Source organism: Oryx dammah, unplaced genomic scaffold, assembly GCF_014754425.2.
Source record: "Oryx dammah isolate SB20612 unplaced genomic scaffold, SCBI_Odam_1.1 HiC_scaffold_23, whole genome shotgun sequence".
NCBI classification, from domain to species: Eukaryota; Metazoa; Chordata; class Mammalia; order Artiodactyla; family Bovidae; genus Oryx; species Oryx dammah.
Genome location: NW_024070207.1, coordinates 127,887,108 through 127,897,903, shown reverse-complemented (window position 1 = coordinate 127,897,903; position 10,796 = coordinate 127,887,108). Strand labels below are relative to the sequence as shown.

The 10,796-nt window shown below is 45.2% G+C and overlaps 1 non-coding gene across 1 annotated transcript; it reads right to left on the bottom strand.

Moving 5' to 3' along the window:
• Positions 1 to 840: 840 nt before the first annotated feature.
• TRNAS-GGA lies at positions 841 to 912 on the bottom strand. The gene has a single exon. It is a non-coding gene; the product is annotated as a tRNA-Ser (tRNA).
• Between the last annotated feature and the right edge of the window lie 9,884 nt (positions 913 to 10,796).

The following is a 10,796-nucleotide window of genomic DNA, read 5'->3' as shown; positions in this document are numbered from 1 at the left end:
CAGTCACAGACAGATACACACAGTCACAGACAGATACCCAGACCAACTCAGAGATACACACACATAGTCACAGACAACATACAGATCAACACATAGATACATACCCATAGATATAGGTAGATAGATACAAAGATGGACGGGCAGACAGACTGACAAGTACGTTACTGTTTCTGCCTGGTACTGGGAAGCAATGACATGTAGATTAATACATACACAGATACCTGAGTAGGCAAAGTGAAAGAAATTGAAAGTGAAGTCGATCAATCGTATCCGACTCTTTGCGAAGCCGTGGACTCTAGTCTACCAGGCTTCTCTATCCATGGGATTTTCCAGGCAAGAGTGCTGGAGTAGGACTGTCAAAACCTGTTACTGTTTCTGGATGGTGTTGGGTTTGTCTTTCTCTTTCTCTTTAGTCAGTAAGTTGTGTCAGACTCTTGCCACCCCGTGGATTGTAGCCCACCAGGCTCCTCTGTCCATGGGATTCTCCAGGCAAGAATACTGGAGTGGGTTGCCATTCCCTTCTCCAAGGGACCTTCCCGACCCAGGGATCGAACCCCTACACTGCAGGCAGATTCTTTATCGACAGAGCTACTGGGAAGCGATGACATGTAGATAGAAGCGTGGATAGATAATACATAGAAGGATGGATGGAAAGATGGAAGGTTGGATAGATGGATAGATTGCTGCATGGACAGATAGATAGATGTGATGGTGTGAAGTTGCTCGGTCGAGTCCGACTCTTTGCGACGCCATGGACTGTAGCCCACCAGGCTCCTCCCTCCATGGGATTCTCCAGGCAAGAGTACTGGAGTAGGTTGCCATTTCCTTCTCCAGGGGATCTTCCCGACCCAGGGATCGAACCTGGGTCTCCCGCATTCCAGGCAGATGCTTTAACCTCTAAGCCACCAGGGAAGCCCTAAAAATATGCAACGCTTCACGAATTTGCGTGTCATCCTTGTACACAGACAGATAGATACCTATATACATACAGTGATACACAGATCGACACATAGATAGCTATCTGTATCCTTCTGTATAACAAAATGACAATGAAGACCCATAAAGGACAGAACCTCTTTTCTGTCCAGGTCATGGGCTAATATTAATCCCTTCTGGGGTCTGTTTTTTATACGTAAGAACGTATGGTTTTTATGAATAAAACACGTAATGGTTCTGATGACTAAAATAGTGAAGACATTGGTGGTGTCTGTCATGTACTTTGAAACGTCCCTCTTCACTTTTGCGATCTAGGAGTTCATCTTTTCCAGCCAACTACACGTTTGTTGACAGGACCTGGTTTTCATCACTGGGTTGAGGTTGAGTTGGCTGTCCACTGGGTGATATCTGAGGCTGTTTACGGCCCACAAAATGGAGAAGGCTGTAGAGTGTTGTGGCAAGCTGCACAGAGATTCCCAAACTCGATTCCTTGGGTTCCAGTGGCCTGTGACCTTCGGGGCCTGTGCTGAGATGCTTTGTCTGGGTTTCTGCCTCTGTGAAATGGAGCAGATTAAAGTAATCACCTCATGATATCCTTGTGATGTGATAAGTGATACAGGGCTCAGGCATGTAAGATGCTGTAAAAAAATGTCTGCTTCTATTAAAAACCTTATTTTGTAGACCTATGGCTTCGTGTCTTGGAAGACAAAGATGATGTCTCCTATCCATAGGACATGCTCACAAGTGCTCCGGAATCCCATCCACTGTCATATTTGGTGTGATGGCACAGTTAGGGATTCCTCACAAGTTTTAAGAGAAAGACACTTGGGGGACACAGCCTATAGAGGGGAAGGTGATGCACACTGATTTAGGGGACCCAGTTTAAGATCAAGTGTCTGATCTCTGCTAGCTGCAACCTACTGGAAAGTCTGTTAGGGTCGGTGAACTTTAGGGAGTAGATCCTTTAAAGAGAGATTAAAATAGCTCTCCTGTGGGTCCCTCGGGATGGTTAATGAGATAATATGCACGAAACACCCTTTAACAAAAAAAGCTGTATATCTCACATGTATAGATATAAAGAGATTACTATTTCAATCACTGTTATATATACATTATATGTACACAAAATAGATACACAATCTAATAGTAGAAGAAACTTACATATGATTTATATAAACATTTATTTTCTTCTATCATTGAATAGAAGAATAGACTACCCTGGTGGCTCAGATGGTAAAGCGTCTGTCTACGATGCAGGAGACCTGGGTTCGATCCCTGGGTCGGGAAGATCCCCTGGAGAGGGAAATGGCAATCCACTCCAGTACTATTGCCTGGAAAATTCCATGGACAGAGGCGCTTGGTAGGTTACAGTCCATGGGGTCGAAAAGAGTCAGCCACGACTGAGCGACTTCACTTTCACTTTCTTTTTATCATTGAATAGATATTTAAAATCCAATAACAGTATCGCCAATAATAGCTTTCCTTCCAAAGTAGTAAAACATGTAACTTCAGATACAAAGGGCTTTCCTTGCGGCTCAGCTGGTAAAGAATCCGCCTACAATGTGGGAGACCTGGGTTCAATCCCTGGGTTGGGAAGATTCCCCCAGAGAAGGGAAAGGCTCCCCACTCCAGTATCGCAGCCTGGAGACTTCCATGGACTGTATGGTCCATGGAATTGCAAAGAGTCGGACACGACTGAGCCACTTTCACTTTCAGATACAAAAAGATATATATATATACAGAGGGCAGTTATAAACAAGGAGGGCATGGTGATCTACTCTAGTATTCTTGCCTGGAGAATCCCATGGACAGAAGAGCCTGGCAGGATTAAAGTCTGTGCGTTCGCAAAGAGTCGGACGCAGCTGAAGCAAGTAAGCATGCATGCACACAGGCATAGATACACACATACATCCTTCCTAAAGTGGAATTTAGAAGCAGAGTCTCAAGTCAAACACAAAACTTACAGCAGGCCAGAAAGTCATTGGCTTTGCCGAGAAAGTGTGAATTAACTGATTTATTTATAACTTTATCAAGTGTATCCTGAGGACAGGCATAACGCTAAGAAGGAAAAATGCGTGTGTGAGTAACACCCATTCATTTTATTTCGGAAGACACAAACAGTCCAGTGGATAAGGAAGCCAACAGCATAAGAAAGGAAAAAAAAAAAGAGTAGCTGAAGTTGTGGAAATACCTCTGATGCAGGAATTCACAGGGATCCATGGAGGTGGAAATGAAGGAAAAAGCTGCGAAGGCACTGCGACAGACCAGAGCAGACCGGACCCCATGTTGAATCGAATCTTTCCGGTTGAATCGAATCCTTCCGGTTGAATCTTTGTGCTCTATTTCCTGGGCTCCGTCATGCTGGCTCCGCCCCTTTGGTGAAACTGTCTTGCCTGTTGCCTGAAATATACACAACAGGGCATCCACAAGGCTCTGCCTTCCAGGCGTGAACCTTTGAAGGTATAATAAAATTTGCAGAATGGAAACTTTTGCATATAATAAAATATGGAAACTTTTGCATATATTCAAAGTTGAAGAACGGAAACAAGGGTAGGGAGTTGCTGGCAGTCTAGTGGTGAGAACGGGGCGTTTTCAAGGCTGCGGGAAGGGTTCCAACCCTAGTTTGGGGACCTGAGATCCCATGGGCTGTGCTGGGGAAATCGAAAGGGACAGAGAAAGAGAAAGGAAAGAAGGCAACACCCCCATCCTCATTTAATAAAACACATATAGATATATAAAGAGAGCTAGTGGGAATCTGCCGTATTGCACAAGGAGCTCAGCTCGGTGCTCTGTTGATAGCCTAGAGGGGTGGGATGCGGGGAGGAGACGGAAGGGATATATACACACATACATATATGACTGGTAAGGCTTCCCTGTGGTTCAGACAGTACAGAATCTGCCCCTAGTGCAGGAGACCTGGGTTCATTTCCTGGGTCGGGAAGAACCCTTGAAGAAGGGAAAGGCTACCCACTCCAGTATTCTGGCCCGGAGAAACCCATGGACAGAGGAGCCTGGCAGGGCTACAGTCCACGGGGTCGCAAAGAGTCGGACACACATACGATATTATATAATATAATAGAGAGGGGTTATATGTTATGTGTAAGTTTGTATTTTAAAATATACATATGTAATTTTTATGTATTTATATAATGACAATGGTTATATATAATATAATATATAGGCATTCAGTTCAGTTCCGTCGCTCAGTCATGTCTGACTCTTTGTGGCCCAGAGGACTGCAGCACAGCGGACCTCCCTGTCCATCACCAACTTGCAGAGTTCACTCAAACTCACGTCCATCGAGTCAGTGATGCCATCCAACCGTCTCATCCTCTGTCGTCCCCTTTTCCTCCCGCCTTCAGTCTTTCCCCAAAATTATGAAAGTAAAGTGAAAGTGAAGTCGCTCAGTTGTGTCCGACTCTTTGTGACCCCATGGACTATACACCACCAGGCTCCTCCATCCATGGAGTTTTCCAGGCAAGAGTACTGGAGTGGGTTGCCATTTCCTTCTCCCAGCATCATACCTCAGACATACTGCAGCTTCCGTTCCAGACCTCCAGGATAAAGTGAATGTCTAAATAAAGTCAAGAGATGGTTTGGTTTCCCAGCGCATGGAAAAATTATGTTTACTTTTGAGTGCAGTCTATTAAGTATGCAATAGCATTATGTCTTTAAAAATGTCCATCCTTTCACTAAAAAATACTTGATTCTAAAAAATGCTCTCTAGCTTCTGAGCCTTCAGCGAGTTGTAGAAGTGACATCAATGATCATGAATCACAGCTACTGTGACAAATATAATAGCGATGAAAAGGTACAAAATATTCCAAGAAGGACCAAGTACAGAGGATGAGATGGTTGGATGGCATCACCGACTCGATGGACATAAATTTGAACAAGGTCCGGGAGTTGGTGATAGACGGGAAGCCTGGCGTGCTGCACTCCATGGGATCACAGAGAGTCAGACACAACTGAGCAATTGAACTGAACTGAAGAAGTACCAAAATGGGATGTGAAATGATCAAATACTGTTGGAAAAATGGCCCTGATAGATGTTCTTGAAGCAGGCTTGCCGCAAACCTCCAGTTTGTTAAAAAAAAAAAAAAAAAGCAATATCTATATGAAGAAAAATAAAGCAAAGTGCAAGAAAATGAGGTATGTCTGTATAGCATTATGAAAGTGAAAGTGAAGTCACTCAGTCGTGTCTGACTCTTTGCAACCCGTGGACTGTAGCCCACCAAGCTCCTCCGTCCATGAGATTCTCCAGGCAAGAATACTGGAGTGAGTTGCCATTTCCTTCTCCAGGGGATCTTCCCGACCCTGGGATCGAACCCAGGTCTCCCACATTGCAGGCAGACGCTTTAACCTCTGCACCACCTTTGCCCATATAGCATTATATATGACATATAGAGAGTTATACATATATATGGACATGAGTTTGAGCAAACTCCAGGAGACAGTGAAGGACAGGGAAGCCTGGTGTGCTGCAGTCCATGCGGTCGCAAAATGTCAGACACGACTTAGTGATTGAACAACAACAGTAGGGAACATATCTGTGTTATATGTTGGTTCGGTTCAGTCATGAGCTACTGAACTGAAATGATGACGTAATTATGTTATACATAATCCTTCTCTATTGCATACTATATAAATATACATACATCATTTATATGTATGTAGATTGTAGATTGTAGACAGAGGTTTACATTTCCGTAAAAGTTGATTGGTTCCTGATTCTGTCCCTGTATTCTTGTTCGGTGTAGACACACGACTTCTCTTCCTAATTTATACCCTATACTTCAGCTGTGCTGTGCTCTGCTTAGTCACTAAGTTGTGTCCAACCCTTTGAGACCCCGTGGACTGTAGCCCACCAGGCTCCTCTGTCCATGGAATTCTCCAGGCAAGAATCCTGGAGTGGGTAGCCATGCCTTCCTCCAGGGGATCTTCCCAACCCAGGGATGGAACCCAGGTCTCCCGCGTTGCAGGCAGGATCTTTACCAGCTGAGCCACCAGGGAAGCCCAAGAATACTGGAGTGCGTAGCCTATCCCTTCTCCAGGGGACCATCCCAACCCAGGAATCGAATCCAAGTCTCATGCATTGCAGGCAGATTCTTTTCCAGCTGAGCCACCAGGAAAGCCCATACTTCAGAGAGTCATATTTAAAAAGAAAGAAGGTTAGCGCCGAGGGGACAAATTAAGAAGTGGCCTAGATGTGCCTTATTCATTGACGCAAAGAGCCTTCTGTCTCGTTATGACCTGTACCCACTACGCCAGTGGGGAAATGGAACAACTCTGGTGAATGCAATGTGGTTTAAAACTTTATTGTTAATAAAATGAAGTTGAGCATCACATTATTAATACCATTGCTCTCTCGTACCTTTTCAACCTCAAGGTTCATCATGGAATGTTAATAATCATTTCCTTTTTTAATCCTTCCTTGGGAAGAGGAGGAAGGTATTCCAAATTGTGCTTTGCAGTTGTGGTTGTTAAGTCGTTCAGTCGGGTCCAACTCTTTGGGACCCCCACAGACTGTAGCCTGCCAGGCTCCTCTGTCCATGGGATTCTCCAGGCAAGGACACTGGCGTGAGTTGCCATTTCGTCCTCCAAGGGATCTTTCCAGCCCAGGGATTGAACTCATCTATCCCGTGATGGCAGGTGGATTGTTGACCACTGAGCCACAAGGGAAGTCCACCAGGGAAGCTTTGCGTGTGACATGCACACAAAAGTGGATTTACGTGCCTGTGGAATCAAAGCAAGAAGATGTATATTTATACCAATGGATTACTTTTAAAGAGGGACCAACTTCTGCTCTAAGACACTGGTACATGAATAATAAGGCAATATTCTCCTGGAACAGCCATGACCCAAATTATACAGAAAACAGTCCAACATGTGAAGTATCTTCTTATCAAGAAACTGATGTGAACTATGGTACCAATGAACACAGCCTACGATGCAGAAACAGTCTCACATAGTGATCAGACTTGGGGTTTACAAGGAAGAGGTAGGTGGGCAGGGGAGGCAAGGCCTGGGGGTTTGGGATTAACACGTGCAAACTATTATATATAGGATGGATGAAAAACGTATTCCTGTACAGCACAGGGAACTCTATTCAATGTCCTGTGATCAACCATCATGTGAAAGAATGCAGAAGAGAATGGATGTGCATGTATAACTGAGTCGCCATGCTGTACAGCAGAAATGGACATACGCCTATAAATAAAATAAATTTAAAAATAAAATAAAAAGATTGTAAATCAACTCTGCCTCAATTTTAAAAAAGAGAGAGAGAAAGAAACTGACGTTGCTTTTTGGCTAAATCCTGGTGAAGAGCTGAAATGCTGAGTCCAACAGCCTGTGACAAACTGAATTCCCACGCACAGAACTGCAAAAGTGGGTCCTTCCCTCACTGAGTTCTGCACTGAGATTCCAGCCTCAACTGTTATCCAGATCGCAGCCTATGAGAACAGCTAGCACCAGGGGACTCCGCCAAGGTATACTCCAGTTGTCGCCAGGGTGCGTCCCAGCCTCCACAGCTGCGAATTTGTTACACTGTGACAGACAGCTGAGTTGTTTCAACACAGAGGGCTGCCTGAACATAGACGAGGATGGATATGGAGGTGGAAGGCCGTTACCAAGCTGAAGCAAACAGGGATCGTAAAAGAATCCTGACTGGGGCTTCCCTGGGGGTGGGGCGGTCCAGTGGTTAAGAGTCCTCCTTCCGATGCAGCAGACGCAGGTTTGATTCCCAGTCCGGGAAGAGCCCCCACGTGCTGCAGGGCAACTGAAGCCCGTTGGCCACAACCACTGGGCCCAAACTCTAAAGCCCACAAGCCTCAACCCCTGAGTCCAGGTGCCAATAGGGAAATGGAACAACTCTGGCAAATGCAAAATGGTTTATAAATCTTTATTGTTAATAAAAATGAGGTTGACCATAAAATCATTAGTACCGTTGCTGGGTTGCACACTTTTCAACCTCAACGTTCTGAAGCCAGGGCTTCAGCCACTACTGAAGCCTGTGCACTTAGAACCCGAGCTTTGCAACAAGAGAAGTTACTGCAATGAGCCCACGCCCCTCAACTGGGGAAAATCCCGCGCAGCAGAGGAGACCGATTACAATCCAGAAAATAAATAAACATAATTATTTAAACAAAAAAAGATCGTTGACCAAGTCAAACCAGGATGCTAAAGATTTTCACAGCTTGCAGCGTGATGGGGACGGCTCTTTCAACGGACAGCGCAGATGAACGCACCCAGATGAAGAAGTATTATCATCTGCCCGTGAAGCCTGCCAAAAGGCTATCAAATTAGGGCGAGGCAGAACCTGACAAGGAGATCTGTAATTCCTGCAACCGGCAGAATAGACGGTGTGCGCTCTGGCTGAGCAATGTTTTAACCCCATCAACAGACTCCTGTGTGTCCACCACACTCTATGGCATCATGGGATAACAGAGAACCTCCTCCGCTGTCCGATCAGCTCTGTGTGCTAACCAGCATGTCGGGGCCTTGGGGACACTACCCTTCAGTGTGGCAAAGGACACATAGTGTCTTGATAGAATCCCTCACTCCCCTCTCCCCCACATCTTCCTGTACACAAAACTCACCATTCCACCTCCTCCTCTTTCCACGTAGGTTAACCCTCTGCTAGCACGTAAACCAGCTGCTCCTGGTGACATGTAGAAAGTACGTGTGTGTGTGTTTCTCTGTGTGTGTGTGTGTGTGTGTGTGTGTATCTTGTCCCCTGTAGGCTGCATTCAGAAGTCTATCCTTAATGCCTCACTTTAAAAATGCTTGCTACTTTTTAGATAGAGCTACCGATATTGATCCAGGAGTCCCACTCCTGAGCATATGTCCAGAAAAGACAAAAGCTGTAAAAGAGAAAAGATAGGTACACCCCAGTGTTCACAGCAGCACTGTTTACACTAGCCAAGGCGAGCAGGCAGCCTGCATGTCCAGTGGCAGAAGAATGGGTAAAGAGGATGGGATACATACACGCGGTGGAATATTACTCGGCCCTGAAAAGGGAATGGAGTGCCTCCATTTCCAGCAACATGATCATATGAGTGACGTTAAGTCAGGCAGAGGAAGAGAGATCTCATATGATGTCTCTTATAAGTGGAGCTTAAAAATGATACAATTACACTTATTTACAAAGTAGCAATATACCCAGGGGCTTAGAGAACAAAGTTATAATTACCAAAGGGGAAATGGGGAGGGATGAATTAGGAGTTTGGGATTAGGGAAATCTGAAGGACTACAGAGCATAAAGAACTGTATTCAGTATCTTATAAAAAGCTAAAGAATGTGAAAATATGTATATTTACATATGTGAGTATACAGCTGGATCACTTTGCTGTCCACCGAAAACTAACACGACATTGTCAATCTGTTGTAAATCCACTCTGCTGCTGTTGTTCGGACTCTCAGTCGCGTCTGATTCTTGGCAACCCCAGGAACTGCAGCACGCCAAGCTTCCCTGTCCTTCACCATCTCCCGGAGTTTGCTCAAACTCATGTCCATCGAGTCGGGGATGCTATCTAGCCATTTCATTCTCTGCCGCCCCCTTCTCCTTTTGCCTTGGATCTTTCCCAGCATTCGTGTCTATGGATCACTTTAAAAAAGAAAAAAAGTTTTGTTAATGTTTTGACTTTAGCTTCATCTTTTTCAGTTTGCTTTTGTTTCATAGATTGGGCAGATTCCTCCAGAAACCTCAGTGGAAATCTGGGAAGGATGGATGTTACTCTGTCTTCCAGGAGGGGTGAGGTTTCCATATCCTCCGGGAAACCACAGTGAAGTCATCTGCCAAACTGATCTCATCCGGTCTTATAGTCACGAGCCTTCTGATAGGAGGGGAAGTCACATGACTTTATTAATAACGCAAAAGGGTTGAAGTCTTGCATGGAGATGCAGTCTTGCCCACCACATCGCCCGTCTGTAGTCAACCTCAAAGGTAAGTAGCGTCACCAAGGTGTCTGTCCCTAGATCCTAGACCGTGATTATAAACAAGTCCTCGCTGATAGCCACTGGGGATCAACAGTGTTTAACGGGAGTACCCAGCCCGCGGGCCATCAGACTAGACAGCCATACATGTATCCTAGGTTGGCCGATTTAAACAATGTAAAGATTACTTCCAGATCATATTTTTGAAGTTTCTTTTCTGGACCATTTTTAAAGTCTTGGCTGAATCTGTTTTCTATTTTGTTGGCTTTTTTTTTTTTTTTTTTTGGTCTCAAGGCATGTGCGTTCTTATCTTCCCCAACATGGATTGAATCCACACACTCTGCATTGGGAGGCGAGGTCTTAACCATTGGACCACCAGGGACGTCCCTAGATCGTATTTTTAAAAATAATTGCATTCTTTATTTCAGGGTGTGTTGGGTCTTTGTTGCTGTGTGGGTGTGTCCCTAGTTGTGCTGGGCTGGGACGTATGGAGGTTACTGTCAAATTGTGGTGGGCCGGCTTGTCGTTGCAGTGGTTTCCCTTGTTGTGGAGCACGGGATTCCAGAGCACAGGCTCAGGAGTTGTGGGGCATAGGTTTTATTTGCTCCATGGCATGACAGGATCCTCCAGGACCAGGGGCTGAACCTGTTATCTCCTGCCTCAGCAGGTGGATTCTTTATCACTGAGCTACCTGGGAAGCCCACCTCAGTTGTAATCTTTCTTAAATCACAGGAGAAGCGAGTTTCACCGTATTCAGGGCTAAGGATTGCTCTGTCGCATTCTCTCTCTGTCTCTCTCTCAATCAGTTACACACACACACACACACACACACACACACGCTTTTCCCTGCACGGGACTGGGGAGCGCAGACCAGGGGTTCTATCTTTGGGCAAGTTCTCTTGTTCCTCGCAGGAACCTCACAG